This window comes from Hermetia illucens, chromosome 3 (genome assembly GCF_905115235.1).
Source record: "Hermetia illucens chromosome 3, iHerIll2.2.curated.20191125, whole genome shotgun sequence".
Classification (NCBI taxonomy): Eukaryota; Metazoa; Arthropoda; class Insecta; order Diptera; family Stratiomyidae; genus Hermetia; species Hermetia illucens.
The window spans coordinates 12,652,398-12,669,226 of NC_051851.1; the positions used below are offsets into that span (position 1 = coordinate 12,652,398).

Here is a 16,829-nt window from a genome sequence, read left to right on the forward strand (position 1 = left end):
GACAATCTCCGACGCATAAAAGCCACACCACCCACCCGACACTCGTCCACACCTGCCTGTTCGCCCAAGGAACTGGACACGTGCACGCACGTTCTGGTCAGGACGGATGCCGTCCGGAAGTCGCTGCAGCCTCCATATGAGGGCCCGTACCGCGTTCTCGAGCGGGGAGAACATTTCTTCCAGCTCGAGATCGGTGGACACAGGAAGGCGGTCTCTCTGTCCAGGCTGAAACCCGTGTCCGCCCCGAAGCAGCGTCGTGTCCGTTTTGTGGATTGACGGTGAACAAAGTTCCGGGATCAGTCGCCGAAACCCCTAGGTTTCATCTGGGGGCGGAGTGATGTGGCGCGGCAGGATTCGCAGCATTCGAAATTTATTTCGAATGTTGCGAATGCGAACAAATAGATGGCGCGGAACTATCCACTTTGTAGAGCTCGCCACGGGAGCGAGAAAAGTGTGCCATGAGTTAGGGGCAGAAAAGAAACACATGAAGCGAGATAATTCTCTTCTGCCTCTAACGAGAAAATAGTCACTTCACTTTTTCTTCATTCTTTAAATAAATTAATTAATAAAGTCTAATTGTTAAATCTATCGAGTATTGATTGTAAAAACCTCAGGGAGCTATATTCCGCGTCAGTCTACCCTGCAGTGCACTGCTTGACCCTATTACTATTGATAGTCGCCGTTAATTTCTTGTCGAGACATGTTATCATTCTTCAGTTGCTTTTGTTGGATATGGTGTTTAGAAAATCGCCAAAGCATCTAGCCATCTCATTAAAACTATCACAACCTGCCTTTGATTGCGCAAGGTATCTAGCTAGTCTAAGGGTACTTTCCGAACTTTGAAAATCAGAGCAGATGAAATGCTCAGCAAGATATGGTGAATACCAGTCACGGGAAGCACCAAACTATGCACGGAAAATGGGTTAAATATATTTATAGGTGATCCACAGTTTCAAATAAGGTATACAACCACGAAGTAAGGTCGTTGCGAGCGAAAAATGCAGACGCTAACAAAAAACTGGGTGAATGGGTAGATAAATGAAATTAAATCATGGTTGACGGTTGAAAGAATTCATTCGCCTTTTCCAAGGTCAATCTGATAAGAGAATGCATTCAATAATGTGCAATATTTCTTCCGTTTCAACGCCTCTTAGCTTCCTCCATTATTCCTCTCAATTTCATAATTCCCATTCCGACATTCATTTATACTCAACATCGCCAATTTCATCTTCTTTACTGCAACACACACTGTACGCTTCTGCAAAATACATAAATAAACCCAATATTATGCGGAAACCAAAAGAAAATCGTTATATATACGTACATACATACCTGAGCTTGAATCCCCCCATCACAATCGCCGACTAGCCGCTACGAAGCAAGCCCACCACCCCCAACGCCACCCGCCAATGAATACATTGTTGACCTTCAAACCCGCACAACTGTCAAATGCTTACCCAAGCGGCCGGCGTGTCAGCTGATTTCGGCGAACCATTGCCAACTTTCAGGCTGAATTGAATGCAAAGCTCTGGTGGAGCTTTCGGACGTTATAAACGCGAATCTGTATCTTTTTCAGGAATTCGAAATCTTTGGACGTTATGAATGCACCTAGAATGATGCAGGCCGGAAAACTCGGCAAACGCCAGACGCCTCCGACTTTTATAACTGTTATTTGGAGGAAACTCCAGGAAATCTGACCGCTTGCAACTGAGTCGGAAAACTTCCCTCGGTCAATTTTGCAAGCGACTTTAGATCAGTAATCGGCCGCCATGTGTAAAGTTTGGCGCACAGTGTGTGCCGTTTCGCTTGCTCCAATTCGCGAAAGCGTATCGGCGCCCGCTGGCCTTGTGTGTGTGTGCGAGCGAAATATTTGCGAATTTCATCGCGGAATACCTGATGATTACATACGCCCACCAACACACTAACAGCTCCTGGCCCGGATTGTGTGATGGCAGAATTCTTACTCGAGGTAAGTTTTATTGTTTTATAACGTTAATTAGTGGCACAATTAGCGGATTGAACTGTTCGCGGGGCGCCTGAGCGTTTAGCGGGCCGACCGTGCGGCCAGTTACTGTGATATTCGGGCAGGTGTGCGCGTAATTGCCGTTTGAAGCTGGCGCTGAGTCCGAGGACTCGCTCCCTGCGGCCCTTTCGTCCATTCACAATGGCGATAGTAGTACGTCAAAATAAGGTCTTCCGCACTGGTCGCCAAATATGTTTGTTCATGTGTTTGCGGGTGGTGGCCCTAGTGAAGTGGAGTCGGCCGCTCGTTGCTTAGGTTTCCCGGCCACGGCGGGAACGAGTTTTTCAGTTATGGCGGCCCCGAAGGTCGCCGCAGCTTCGTCGCTGGGGTGTAAGTGGAGAAACTGCGAAAATTTCGAGTAACGCGAATTGCCAAACAATAACAAACCACCGTAGCGCTACTGCACCCTGTCGTGGTGTTGAAGCGTCAAATACAAATGAACTACCCACACATACCCAACTATATTTGCATACACTAAGGCTGTTGGATCCCTCGCGCACGTGTGTGCAAATTGCACACTTTAAGGTTAAATTTTTGCAAACAAACTTAAGCTTGTGTGGGTAGCGATGCTCTCTTTGCGTGGTTCTGAATCGAAACCTAATCCGTGGGTTCGCTTGCTGAGCGCTGAAAGAGGCAGCTCTTTTGTGGGGCTGTGTGCGTGCCAATTAAGCTCCCATTCTTCATGAGCGATCCAAAGAAGTACACGTGACATTGACAGTTCTTGTTGTTTTTGCTTTTTTCCTCTTTAGTGGAGCATTTGGTCGTTGATTGATGAAAGGCAGCGGCTACGAAACGGTTTCTGTGCACTGCCGAGAACACTGACAAGGTGGTATCGGCAGAAACATGACGATGCATGCGATGGAATCAGATGAGATTGTGCTTCATTTTCATTATCTTTTCAATTAATGCTGGGCAAGTGGTAATGTCTTAACAACAGCAATGGATGAACAAAGCTTCGAATAACACTTGACAAATGCAAAACAGAATTTTAATTAATAATAATCGTTGGCGCAATAATCCATATTGGATCAGGCCCTTGAAGTGTATTAGAGTACTTCATTCAAGATCGTAACGGTACATTACAGTACCCTAAGGAGGCGATGTGGTCAGCATTGCGCTCGCAATTTATAGACGACACACGACAGATACAATCTGTCGACCTATCCACGCTATCAGGATTACGAAATCTTTTCTATAAAATAAAACATTCAAAAAATCCGTTGCCGTTTTCGCTTTATTAAATTTTATTTACCGCAGATATAATATGCATATTCCAGGAACTACTTCGCGCCTTCTTCAGTGCATAGCTTCGAAAAAGGAGGGAAATCCAAAATTGCAATCAAATCCTAATTCACTCCTTCCCCTCGATTTATTGTCACCCTGATGGGACGGATACTGTAATGCGAACATTCTTTTAAATAATCGGATCGAACCCTTCCTCTTCTTGGGTCCTAGTAAGGCGCTGACGAATCTTCGATAGTAAAAATGTGTTTTCCAATTTGATTGCTGGGTCTCCCCTCGTATTTGATAATATTTAACTTGGCTGTTAATTTTGGTCATTCTCAGTTTACTATGAATCTCATCTAATCATCTTCTGCCTCATACATATATTGTCCCACATTGGGTGCCGTTTAAGAAAAGCTTCGTGGCAAATTCCAATGCTTCGGTTTTGAACCCTGTTAATTTTTGCGGTGATATTTCCAGTGAACTACCAAGGATTCAACCAACACCTCGTCTCCCTTTCCCAGCTAACCTACGAAGAGGCAAGAAAACATGCATGAACAGGTGCTGGTGGACCTAATCGGTCGAAATCTGCTACCATTTGCAATTAGTAGAATAACTGTTCCCCAGTGTTGACAATACTCAGCTTGGATGTTTATTTTGGGCACCTCCAATCATCTTGGTTCTTAAAAATTTTCCCACAGGCAATCATGTGCTCCTGGGGAGACTCCCTACCCCCCATCTTGGAATGAAATTCCTGGGGGTCTTGCCATGTGGACATAATCCCATGGTCCTAACTAACACATCCCCCAGGAATTCTCCTGGAGCGTATGCTCTCACAGGACCATCCTAGTTCCAATGATACCAGATAACCTCCGATGAGGCTTCGTGGCAAGAGCCACTTCAGATGAGTCTCTTTCAGAATCGCGTCTGATCGCCCTCCTCGATTACGTGGGGAGGCAACTCACCAAAGGATTAACGGGAATTAGCTCGGAGCGTAGAACTGTAACGAAACCCCGTGCGATTCACTAGGCAACTACTGCTCTGCGTACGATACAAAACGTAAGACGTCACAAAACACTAACAAAAACATAAGATTGATCGCTGTCCACCATGGCCACATTTCTGACATACTCATACGTGATCCGACCTTTCCCACATTCGTTTCATCTAAGCTGCCACTTAGATGTTACACCCTCAACTCAAAACCTTTTGACCGCAAGCGGTCCCAGACCCTACATCTGATCAACACTTACTAAATCCGTTTCCAGCGAAGATACACCCCTCCTGATCCTGTAGGCCGTGGCACGCCAGACTACCTCCAGATCAAGAGGAGCAACACGAAACAAGACCTGCATGGCGTCGGTCGAAACCGTACGACATACAGGAAGACACGCCCTGTCCTGTGTCGTCATCGCAAAGTCATTCAACATGGAGGATCCGAATATAGAACATGCTAGGAAGCAACTTTACTTAGACTCCACTCACACCTCATCACACGCTTGAACATACACACGAATTTAGTTAATCGTGACTTGAGCTCACGCAGGTGGGGACACAAGGGCATACACACTGCGATTGTGACTCCCAAGTGTGTTACTTTCTGTCGGTATTTCAAACATACCTCATTTGATTTCACCAAGTGCGGACGACGCGACGTAGCCAGCCTTTCCGCATCATCGCGACTGTTTTAGCCCTTGAGACCGCAGTACCGACTTTTATGAGACCACGCGTTAACGATGCGCATGTACTCAATATCCCCCTGCTCAAGCTCAAGTGGACTGTTCCCCTCACCAAGAATGAGGAGATAATTCGCGTAGGCAACACATTCAGCTCACGCAACAGTTCATCTATCATCAGATTTCATATAAATGGACCTGCGATAGATCCTTGTGGGCAGCTGCAATCCACATTCACCCGCACACGCTCGTTGACACCTTGAATGATTGCTTTCCTACCGTGAAAATAGCTCTTCCACAGAGCTAATTCCTGGCGGCCATACTCACAAAGTTTCGACAGCACGGACGACAAACTTAGGTAATCAAATGTGCCTCTGAAATTTGCAAAGATTCCATGGACGTATTTGATATGACAACGGATAACAAAGTTCTTTACATACATTAAGGCTTCGTCGGTGGACCTGCCAGTGCTGAAGCCATACTGCCTGTCAGACACCAGATGGGATGTTTTCATTCCCATTCGCTGGACCATAATCCTCTCAAGGGCCGGGAAGAGAGATATGGCCCTATACGACCGAGGATTGCTCTTATCCTTCTTTGGTGACTTCAGGACCACAATTACCCTGGCAGTTTGACAGAATGCAGGGAAATAACCCTCCCACAAGCAAGATCCAAACAAACACTGGACCTGAGATGGGACGGCCTGCCAGAAGGCTTTGCACATCTCGCCAGTCATCCCACCCCAACTAGCTCAAACTCACAACACCTCATGGGGGGGGGTTCAACCTTCCCATTCGTAGATAAGAGCACAAACTTAGAGAGAGGAGAGCAGCCGACTAGCTCTCTGGTGCAGTTCGACTGGAACAGTGTGAGCGACATGGCGCTCAGACCATCTTGGAATGGTGGATTCCACTGCATGGCGTTAACAGCAATGGAGGTTGCCCCCTTGCTTAATGTCTGGTGTACCCACTGCCACTTTCACACATGCCGACCAAGTTCTTTGTTCGAAATTGTAGCAGACCGGCGTACTCCGATGATACGACACAGGCAGGTATTCATGACGGCTTAGAGCTTTTAAGTGACAATGGGGATCTTTTTCCATATCTAGCCACGCGGAAAGAACGCTAGCACAGAAGAGTCTCACCTTGATGTTAATGTTGAGTTAATTGCATTTCTAATTTTTAAACAGTTCATGCCAGATACACTCCCTGTTCCCGCTGGCGAAACCTTTCTCGAAATCGATGGAGAATAGGTGAAGCAAAGATCTAAACTCCACCTATTGCTGCAAAGTGATCCGTTAGGTGTTGATGTGGTTAATGCATTAGGATCCGGAGCGGAAACCAACCTGCTCTCTGTCGATCAATATTTTGAGATATTCTTTGATGCCTTTGTAATGAACTAATGGAAATAAGAGATGGTAAAACGACCGTCGTGAGTGTTCGAGGAAGATCAAGATGCATCAAGGAAAGAAAAACTCACAACTCAAACAAAACTCGATCAGGCAGCAAAGCAACAACTATCACTTACTACTACACACTACTTGAGGACTCCTCCCTCCCTAAATGTTCAATTACATGTGTGACATCATCCACAAAACTCTCAGATGGCCAAAAGGTCATCCCAATCTCAAAAATTGTGTGGCACATGGGTGCAGTATAATTACTGCTCACAGTGCTTTTTAAAGAAGAAACGACAATCGAGCATGAATTTTGTATAATGACACGTGAGGGATCGAAGCGCTCAAAGGAACCCCCACATTCCCGAGCCTGGTTAATACAGAGACATGCAACCAAGTGTCCACCCGCGAATATGGAAGTTCCATCCACCTTTAGTATTGGTGGATGGAGCTTCGCGGTCAACTTTGCCATCTTGTTAGGTTTTTAGGATAGCTCCTTCCTCTAGGTTGTCTTCGGCTACTCAGGATGGTCGTCTGACCATTGATCCACATTTAGTTCATTACGTGTTCCAGGGTTATTTTAGCTATTATCTTTGCAACGGCAGGGAGCACGCAAATACTCCTCCAATTAGCACACTCGAAACAGGTGGCCTTCTCTTAACGATCATCTCCTTCTTCCACTCTCTGGAGAACGTTTCGGATTCTCAAGATTTCCATACGACTGGAAGTAGAAGATCTTCAGTAACTGTGGGTGCAGCGTTAAAAAACTCTGCGGGGAGACCGTCAAGCCCAGCGGCTTCACTCGGTTTGAGTATATTGATGCCCGAAATGATTTCTCTTCTGTTTCAATGAACAGTCCATATCCGGATGTTAAGCTGACTAACCATTTCATCCACATAAGGAGGAACCTCACTGGATGTGATACAGTTTAGGAACGTGGGGAATTGTTCCTTCCATCTCTTCTGTTGTCCGCCATGGTGGATAAGAAGTCAACCGTTAAGGTCTTTCACAGGATCATATACAAGTTCTTTCGTGATGCCGTATACACTTCTGGAATTAGTTCATTCTGCGGCATCTTCCACTTCTCTGACCTGCGGAATAGCAAATTCCTTTTCGTCACGGCGCGCACTATCCTGAACTTCCTGGGATTTCACTCGGTATCGGAGTCCGCCCGACATCACCAGCAACGGTCAATAGAGCCTTCAAATCCTTTCGTTCATCAATCTGCTTCCACAATTCCGCAAGGTCGTCAGCCGTACCCAACCTCCAACCCGGAAGGCCAGTTGGTACAATTTGTCCGGTTTTTAGGCGCGGGATATTCGCCTTTATCCTTCTCCGTCTGCAGTTTTCCATTAAGAAAGGACTCCCAGTGATCACCACCTGGAGGTGGAAATAGGGTTTGGTAGTCAAGCTGTTGGTGTTGGTTCAGAAGGTGTTTCCCAGGTTTTATGCTCCATCGTGGGTACCAATCCATGTTTCGTCATGGGACCTATACTACCCGTTGACCGAAAAGATGTATACTGTAAACAGGCCCATCCCGATAGGCGGACCCGGAGTTCTCTCGTCAATTATTCAATTTGGGAAGAGGCACATGATTTTTCCAGGATCACATATGTAGGCCGAATGAGAAATATTCTGGCTGGTCCTGGCGCATTTATCCCAGTTTGATAGGATTGGAGGTATGAAAAACCCGCTCCACCTCCACAAGCAAGTGCGATGACTGCTTCGTTGAAACGGCACTTAGTCGCTGACGAATCTTTGATAGTAAAAATCAATCAGTTTTTCAATTTGATTGCTAGGTCTCCCCTCGTATTTGATAATATTTAACTTGGCTGTTAATTTTGGGCGTTCTCAGTTTACTACGAATCTCACCTAATCATCTTCTGCCTCATACATATATTGTCTTACATTGGGCGCCATTTAAGATAAGCTTCTTTTCATATTCTAGTATTTCGGTTTTGAGCCCAGTACATTTTTGCAGTGATATTTCCAGTGAAATACCAAAGATCGAACCACAATCCAGATACTGGTGGGCCCTAACCGGTCAACCGGTTGACTACCTTTTCCAGTTAGTAGAATAACTGCCCTCACAGTGTTGACAATACTCAACTTGGATGTTTATTTTGGACATATCTAATCATCTTGGTTCTTACAAATTTTCACCCAAACAATCATGTTTTGGCCTTAACTCGTTCAGCTTCATTTTTAGTTCAGAACTATTTATACTCATTTGCCCTTTAGACCTTAACGGAACATGGTAAGTCAACCATCACTTAACGCCATGCTTCACGGTTCGATGAAATGCAGTTGAGCTGCCACCAACATTTTCCGACACGTTGCCACTCTCCCTCCACTTTTCAACGCCAGGGTCTCTTAGGGAGAACCACTTCTCGGTCATCTTAGACTGGGGGACTCCCTGCATGGCGTAATTAGCGACGAAAGTGACGCCCTGACATATCCACTTTCTGATCATCCTTCCATGGGTACCTTGTCTGTGTGCCGACCAAGTTCTTCATTTGAGATAATGTCAGGACAGCGCACTCTGATGATATGGCGCAGACCGGTATTCACGAAGGCTGAGAGCTTTTAAATAACAGTGGGCATATTTCTCCATATGGTGCTTCCATTTAACAGCACAGAAAAAACGCTAGCACAGAATGCTCTGAATTTAAAAAAGGTTGACTAACGGTTTCGTCCAGGGGAGAAGCAACTCATCAGACGCTGCCTCACATCTGCCCTGAGAGTAGCCTCTGCTTTGGACGAAATCGTCAGTCAACCTTTTTTTCAAAACTTGGGTATTTAACTCGAAAAGAGAAGTCCGTGGATCACAAGAAAGGAAGAAAGTTAGTTGCTTCCCAATGTGGTCCGGTCCGTCATCAAGTGGCTGCAGACTCTCTGCATCCTCAACTTGACCTGGATATTGAGATAATTACATTTCCAGATTTTAGACAGGACAACGAAAGCGGATCTGGTGTTATTAATGCGGTACCATCGGCAGAAACCGCACTTCCTATATATACAAATTGATCTACGCCTTCAATACTCTACACATTAATGCAGATAGACCAGTCAGTCCAACTTTACGTGCTTCTCTTTCCAAATCCAGAACCATTTGGCCATATTCCATGACCCGGTGAGAGAGCAAACATTCGTCATTATCGTAGTCGAGATGTTTGGGGAAAGTCCATTGAAATCCTCCACGTCGTTCGGACAATGCATCATAATAAACGTCACCGATAACAAGAAGAAATAATATCGGTGACAAGCTGCAACCTTGAAGGATTCGCTGTGAACCTCAAAATTCTTTTGGATTTTACCTCGGCGCAGCACGTGACATTTTGCGCCACCATATCCTTCCTGCATAGAACATGCCAGATACACTCTCTGTTCACCCTGCCGAAACCTTTCTCGAAATCGATGGAGAGCAGGTGCAACGAAGATCTAAACTCCGCGCGTTGTTCCAAAGTAATCCGTAGGGTGTTGAAGCGGCCAATGAAGCGGATATCAGCCTCCTCTCTGTCAATCGATCTTTTGAGATGTTGTTTGATGCGTTCCAGAATTATTTTAACTATTATCTTTGTGACGGTAGGTAGCATGCATATACCCCCTCAATTGGTACACATAAAATGAGTGCCTTTCTTTAGAATCTTAATCCCATGCTCCGAGAAGTGGCAGACGCAACACACAAGCGAACGTAAGCGTTCATGAAACCATCTCTTTTGAGGCAGATGTCGGTGCCTCTATTGTTTAGCATATTGGGGAGACAACTCCTAAATCTACTGCTGCTAGCAAAGTGGTTGAGAAATCCACAAACCTCCCACCGTTATTGTTACGGTCACCAAGACTGTGTTTCCGCATCACCTTGGCATTCGAATCAGCTATCACGATCACAATGTTACCTTTGGGAATCCTCCCATGGGCCGTCAGCAGTTGCTAGTAGAAAGCATCCTTTTCGTCTAAATCGGAAGTTTCCGTTAGTGCACAGCATTGTAAAATTGTGATGCTCCTTAACCTGAACCGGAATATTGCGGTCAGAAACCTTGTCAAGAGAAGCCGAAACCAGAATCAGAAACGACCCGACATCGAATTCGCGACTGTAGGTGTTTTGCAGGTTTTATCCTCCATCGTAGGTACCAATCCACGTTTCGCCCTGGGACCTTGGTTCTTCTAAATTAGGACGACTTCATTCTTAATTCAGCACCCTTTGTTCATCAGCTTCCACTCAAACGTACAATGATGAACCCATGTTTTACAATAGATGCATACACATTGCTACATACCATTATCATCAACGGTGCAACAACCGGTATCCGGTCTAGGCCTGCCATAATAAAGAACTGCAGGCATCCCGGTTTTGCGCCGAGATCCATCAATTCGATATCCCTAAAAGCTGTCTGGCGTTCTGACCTACGTCATCGCTCCATCTTAGACATGGTCTGCCTCGTCTTCTTTTTCTACCATAGATATTGCCCTTATAGACTTTCCGGGCTGGATCAGCCTCATCCATACGGATTAAGTGACCCGCCCACCGTAACCTATTGAGCCGGATTTTATCCACAAACTGATGGTCATGGTATCGCTCATAGATTTCGTCGTAATGTAAGCTAAGGAATCGTCCATCCTCATGTAGGGGGCCAAAAGTTCTTCGGAGGATTCTTGTCTCGAACGCGGGCAAGAGTTCGGAATTATTCTTGCTAAGAACCCAAGTTTCCGAGGAATACATGAGGACTGGCAAGATCATAGTCTTGTACGGTTGTGATTTTCGACCCTAGATAGGAGAAATTTTCAACGGTCTCAAAGTTGTATTCTCCTATTCTTATTGTTCCTGTTTTACCAGTGTGGTTTGATGTTCTTGGTTGACTCGTTTTCGGTTTACCTCTCAGGTAGTAAAAATGTAAAATATGACGAATTTCTTCTTTGGTGGACTCCATCTTTGATGTGCTATAAATAACTTGAGACTGAAACGTACGATCATAGAACTGTCAAAGCGACACCTGTCGCCCAGATTGTCGTCTTCAAATCGCCGTATAGTATGACCCGATGCGATAAGTATAACACAAAATGTGTTTAAGTAACGCCATCTATTGACAAAATACGGCATTACTTTTTCCCCAACTTAATATTTAACTTGTCTGTTAATTTTGGGCGTTCTCAGTCCCACATTGGGCGCCGTTTATGAAAAGCTTCGTTGCAAATTCCAGTGCTTCGGTTTCGAGCACTGTACATTTTCGCAGCGATATTTCCAGTGAACTACCAAGGATTCGACCAACACCTCGTCTCCCTTCCTAACCTAACCTATAAAGAGACAAGAAACCATGCATGAACAAGTGCTGGTGGACCTAATCAATCATCTTGGTTCTTACAAATTTTCTCACAGGAAATTATTTTTTGGCCTTAATTCGTCCAGCCTTAATTAAAAGTCATTGTACGTCAACCACCACTAAGTGCCATGCTTCACGGCTCGCTGAAATACGCTTCAGCTCCCGCCAACATTTCCTGTCTCTTTATCACTCCCCCTCCACTCTCCAATGCCAGGTGCTCCTGGGAAGATCCACTTCTCGGTCATCTTGGAATGAAGGTCCTAAGGGTTTAACGTGAGTACCTGCCATATAAGCCTAACCCCACCGTCCTATTCAGACACGGATTGATTCGGAGACCACAAACAGAGCCCGTCATGACTGGCACAGTGGTACTGGTTTATACTGAGTGCAAGATCCGCTTTCGTACCACTGGAGGCTTATCTAACAGCTTTGCCACAATCTCATTCAAGCTACCATGCCTCGTCAGGAGGAAGCCCATCTCAAGCCCGAAGTCCATTACGCAATTTCCTCTGGTAGACACATTTCTGACGTACTCATACGTGAGGCAACCTTTCCCATATTCGTTCCATCTAAGCTGCCACTTGAATGTTACACTCTCATTTCAAAACCTTTTGATCGTTGCAAAGTCATACAACATTGGGGACCAGTACGTAGAACATCCACGGAAGTAGCTCTCCTGCTTAGACTGCACTCACACCACTTCACACGCCTCAACATAACATAACAATTTAGTTAACCGTGACTTGAGCTCACACAAGTTCGGACACAAGGACATACGCTCCGCGATCGTGACTTCCAAGTATGTCTTTCTGCCGGTATTTCAAACATACCCCATTTGATTTCACCAAGTTCGGACGACGCTACGTAGTCAGCCTTTCAGAATCATCGCGACTGTTTTATCCCTTGAGACCGCGGTACCGACTTTTAGAGACCACGCGTTAACGATGCGCATGTACTCAATATCCCCCTGCTCAAGCTCATGTGGAGTGTTCCCCTCACCAAGAATGAGGAGATAATTCGCATAGGCAACACATTCAGCTCACCCAACAGTTCATCTATCATCAGATTTCATATAAATGAACCTGCGATAGATCCTTGTGGGCAGCCGCGATCCACATTCACCCGCACACGCTCGTTGACACCTTGAATGATTGCTTTCCTACCGTGAAAATAGCTCTTCCACAGAGCTAATTCCTGGCAGCCATACTCACAAAGTTTCGACAGCACGGACGATAAACTTAGGTAATCAAGTGTGCCTCTGAAATCTGCAAATATTCCGAGGACGTACTTACTATGACAGCGGACAATAAAGTTCTTCACATATATTAAAGCATCGTCGGTGGATCTGCTAGTATGGAAGCCATACCGTCTGTCAGACACCAGATGGGATGTTTTCACCCCCATTCACTGGACCATAGTCCTCTCTAGGGTCTTGCCAAGGGCCGGGAGGAGAGATATGGCCTTGTACGACCGAGAATTACTCTTATCCTTCTCTTGTGATTTCAAGAGCACAATTACCGTGGCAGTCTTCCAGAATGCTCCTTCCGCAGCAGCATTCAAACAGACACTGAACATGAGATGGGCGGCTTGCCAGATGGCTCTGTGACTTCCGAGACTTCGGGGGAAGAATTTCTTAGAGGTTAGATATTGTCTTCTATTTGTAGTTAAGTCTAAAATTGATAGACCAGTAGCTTACTCCAAATTACAATTTTATTTTATTGTGTATATATATATTTCGGGAGCAACTTACCCCCTTCATCAGTACAAAGCTACTGAAAACAATTGCCATTATACGGTTCTATTTATACTTACACACTAATTACCTAAATTACTTTTTTAACAAAAAAAACAACCTTAAATTATTAACCTAATTATCTATTAATTACCGCGGCGAGTCTTATTAATTTTGAAGGGCAATTACCGGAATCTGTGTTTAATAACCGCGTCGCGTCTTCTCTCAAAATTTCTAAACCTTGCCAAGGGTCCAAGGTTGTCGTTCGGTTTGTATGACGCAAGAGTTCAAGATTTTCGCGTTGAATGGTATGGGCGGAAACTGCAAGTGCAGCGTTAAAAAACTCTGTGGGGAGACCATCAAGCCCAGCGGCTTTACTCGGTTTCGAGAAACAGTCCATATCCACTTCTGAAATTATTGCGTTCTTCCACTTCTCTGACCTGTGGAATAGCAAATTCCTTTTCGTCACGGCGCGCACTATCCTGAACTTCTTGGGATTTCGCTCGGTATCGGAGCTCGAGGGCGTCACGCCCGTCATCACCAGCAACGGTCAATAGAGCCTTCAAATCCTTCCGTTCATCAATCTGCTTCCACAATTCCGCATTCAGCCAAATCTTATAACGCCCCTTCCATACGTGACCGACGACCTCCACAGCATTCAATAAAAGATCATGATGGCGACTCAATGCTCATCAATATTTTCAGGCTCATGTTACTCAGTGTATCTACCGTTCGATCACCAAGATAACTCTCCCACTGTCGAGCGACAGCTGGGTCATACGAGCGGTAGATATTAAACTTGGGAGGTCACAGCTCTCCAAGCCTGCAAGAAGTAGTGGTGGACGCAATACGCAAGTGAATGTAAGCGAACACCAGGTAATGATTCTTTTTGAAGCCGATGTCGCCCATGCAGGTGACAGCTCGATCTACTGCTGTTCGTAGTGATCAATCTGATTTCTCGTGCGGTATCCGTCAGTTGGAAACCAACTGACCTTATGGCAGGAGGCAATGGAGGCAGCAGAAATCCACCAACCTCCCACCATTATCGTTATCCCTCCCATCACATATCTGAGCAAACTGTTGTCTGTGCCCACCTTGGTATTCAGATCACCCATCACAATCACAATGCCACCTTTAGGAAACTTCTCAACTATGTGTAATTGCTCATAGAAGACATCCTTCTCCACTATATCGAAAGTCTTGGTTGGTGCACTATAGAATTGTGATACTCCTTAACCTGCAGCGGAATCTTGCAGTTAGAAGTCTGTCAAAAACCGGGTAAAGAGAGCGTGCCTTGCGGTAGCTCCCAGAAGCAACCCGACATCGGATTCGCGTCTGCTATCACTTAGGTTCCCAGAGTACAACGCATTGTCCTAAGTGTGGTAAGAGGTAAAGGAAGACTCTCCAGAATTCCACCATCTTAATTCACTTAAGTCCAGAATGTCCAGCTTATATCGTTGGAATTTTCACTCAAGCTGGAGAAAGCGAGCATCTTGAGGACCCTCGCTACCGTTGTCAGGAAACAATCATAGTCTGTCTTCGGTGTGAAGTCAGTCCCTTTCCAAGGTGTTGTTGGTGTCTAAGTACAACAGTTTCAAAATTTGCAGATTCCTAGCCCACAAATTTCCATCCCTTTTAGCCGCCTCTTAGGAAATGTATGGAGAAATTTGAATGTATTCTAAAGCCCCAATTGAGAGGGTATGAATCTAAAGTCTCCGAGGAATGCATGAGGACTGGCAACATCATGGTCTTGTACAGTAAGAGCTTTGAACCTATGTGGAGACATTTTGCATGAAAGTAGGCTCTGTTGGCCACCAACGACCGTGCGCATTTTTGTCCGTAATACCTGTTATCGGTTGCGATTTTCGACCTTAAATTGAAGAAATTAACAACGGTCTCAAAATTGTAGCCTCTTCCTTTATTGTTCTTATTTCGCATAATACCAATATCGTTAGTAAAAGCCTATAGTTAGGTGGACTTGAATAGGATGGTGCCCTCCGCATCAATACCGCGGATCACTTTTTCCAGGGTCAGTTTAAAGCATAATAGAGTATCCATTTTCATAGACCCGTTTTGATGGTGAATGGTTTCCAGAGTGATCCTGCTGCTTTCATTTGGCCTCGCATATTAGTCAGGGTCAGCCTAGTCAGTCTTATCAATTTCGTCGGGGTACCGAATTCTCGCATGGCCGTGAATAGTTTTAACCTGGTTATGCTGTCATAGGTGGTTTTAAAACCAATGAAAAGATGATGAAACTGATGGCTGTATAAAGCTTCATCCTGCTGACTTGTTGGTAAAAAACCGCGCCTGGTGCGGTTGCTCCTGTGCTTTTCGAGTTCACAAATCTGTTGGTTCTCCCATGGTTCCTGTTTTCGCCTGTGAAGTCCCTTCTCCGCTCGACGCAGTTCGTGATAACAACTATTTTGTGCGATACTGCTAACTGAATAATCCGTAGTCCGTTATCATTGGTATCCCTATGTAAGCTATGGGAGCCGACGTATCGCCTAGGCTCCGTCCTTACTTGACTGTTGAAATTTGCAAGTATGATTTTGATATCATACTTAGAACAGGCTTCGAGGGTCCGCTCAACTGCCTCGTAGAAGGTATTCTTCTTCGACTCTGCAGTCTCCTCTGTAGGGGCGTGAACGTTAATGAGGGTCACATTTGTAAATTTGCCTCGCAATCGCAGAGTACATAGCCGTTCCCTTATGTTTTTAAAGTCGAGACCACCAGGTTTCATTTTTTGGCTGACTAAGAAACCTACTGTGACCGAATAGCTCAGTGGGTAGAGCATTGGGTTGTCATATGGAAGGCCGCGGTTCAAATCTCGCTGGTGGCAGTGGGATTTGTATCGTGACTTGACGTCGGATACCAGTCGACTCAGCTGTCAACGAGTACCTGATTCAATCAGGGTGATAATCTCGGGCGAGCGCAATGCTAACCACATTGCCTCCTACACTGTACTGTAGTGTACCGTTACGGTCTTGAATGAAGTGCTCTAACACACTTCAAGGCCCTGATCTAATATGGATTGTTGCGCCAACGATTATTATTATTTTTATAAGAAACCTACTCCGAGCACATGGTTTACTGGATGGACGCTGTAATATATGGTACAGCGATTCTTCTCCAGGAAACCGGTCGTTGTCCAACGCTAATCGTTATTCCGTTGTCGTTGTTGGGTTCGTCGTTATTATCAGTCCAGTCCGAGACTTCTGTTGTGGCTTCGTAGCAAGTTGTTTTCCATGTAAGGTTGTCAGCCCTACCCAACCCCCAACCTGGAGGACCAGTTGGTACAATTTGTCCCGTTTTTAGACACGGGAGACTCGCCTTCATCCTTCTTCGTCTGCGGCTTTTCGTTAAGAAAGAGCTCCCAGCGGTCACTACGTGGAGGTGGAGATAGAATTTGGTAGTAGAGCTGTTGGCGTTGGTTCAGCAGGCGTTTCCCAGGTTTTAT

The 16,829-nt window shown here is 45.4% G+C and overlaps 1 protein-coding gene across 7 annotated transcripts in view; it reads left to right on the forward strand.

Moving 5' to 3' along the window:
• Nucleotides 1-16,829, forward strand: part of LOC119651012 (sex determination protein fruitless) — an 852,573-nt gene that overhangs the window by 402,517 nt on the left and 433,227 nt on the right. Inside the window, exon 1 of one of the 7 annotated variants that reach the window (XM_038054309.1) lies at nucleotides 1,778-1,969. The exons of the other annotated variants lie outside the window; for them this stretch is intronic. The gene's annotated coding sequence lies outside the window, so the exon portion shown is untranslated. Of the gene's footprint in view, nucleotides 1-1,777; nucleotides 1,970-16,829 lie in introns of those variants that run through there. 7 annotated transcript variants of the gene reach the window in all.